Here is a 657-nt window from a genome sequence, read left to right on the forward strand (position 1 = left end):
GTATTTAGTTTTTGAGTATGGAGGCTACTAACAAAGAATACCCATATTATTAACTAAGACTACCAAAACATTAACCAAGATTAACTTAGATAAACCAAGATAAACTAAGATTAATCAAGTTTAACCGATAATAACCATGATTAAAGAAGATTTTTGTAAACCTCTCGGTTACAAATTATTATAAGCAATATTATTGTAAGAGAAAAAACTTACAAATTGAAAAAGCTCCCGAGAAAAAATACATGTCACCAATGGGACTCGAACCCACGGCCTTCTGATTACCGGTCGGCAGCTCTACCACTGAACTATGGCGGCTTATTTAATACCCACCAAATTAGTCAATTAATCAAGACATATATCTCGACGCCCTTAAGTGGGAGAATTAAGCACTTATAATTCCTTTACCTACAAAAATGAAGTTGGTTTTTTCAGGTAAGAAAAAAATTAATAAGCAATAATTTTGCTTGCAGAACACTAAGTACACATTGACTAATTTGGCGGGTATTAAATAAGCCGCCATAGCTCAGAAGTAGAGCTGCTGACCGGTAATCAGAAGGCCGTGGGTTCGAGTCCCATTGGCAGCATGTCACTTTATAGGTTTCGATAGATAATTTTGCCTTAACTCACTTACGGTAAAAAAAACTTCCAAGTGTAACC

General features: G+C 35.3%; 1 non-coding gene across 1 annotated transcript; it reads right to left on the reverse strand.

The window, feature by feature from the left end:
- Positions 1-243: 243 nt before the first annotated feature.
- On the reverse strand, positions 244-315 carry TRNAT-GGU (transfer RNA threonine (anticodon GGU)). Its single transcript has one exon. It is a non-coding gene; the product is annotated as a tRNA-Thr (tRNA).
- Positions 316-657: the final 342 nt, after the last annotated feature.

Source organism: Hesperophylax consimilis, chromosome 6 (genome assembly GCF_061612785.1).
Source record: "Hesperophylax consimilis isolate HC1 chromosome 6, BYU_Hcon_1.0, whole genome shotgun sequence".
Taxonomy (NCBI): Eukaryota; Metazoa; Arthropoda; class Insecta; order Trichoptera; family Limnephilidae; genus Hesperophylax; species Hesperophylax consimilis.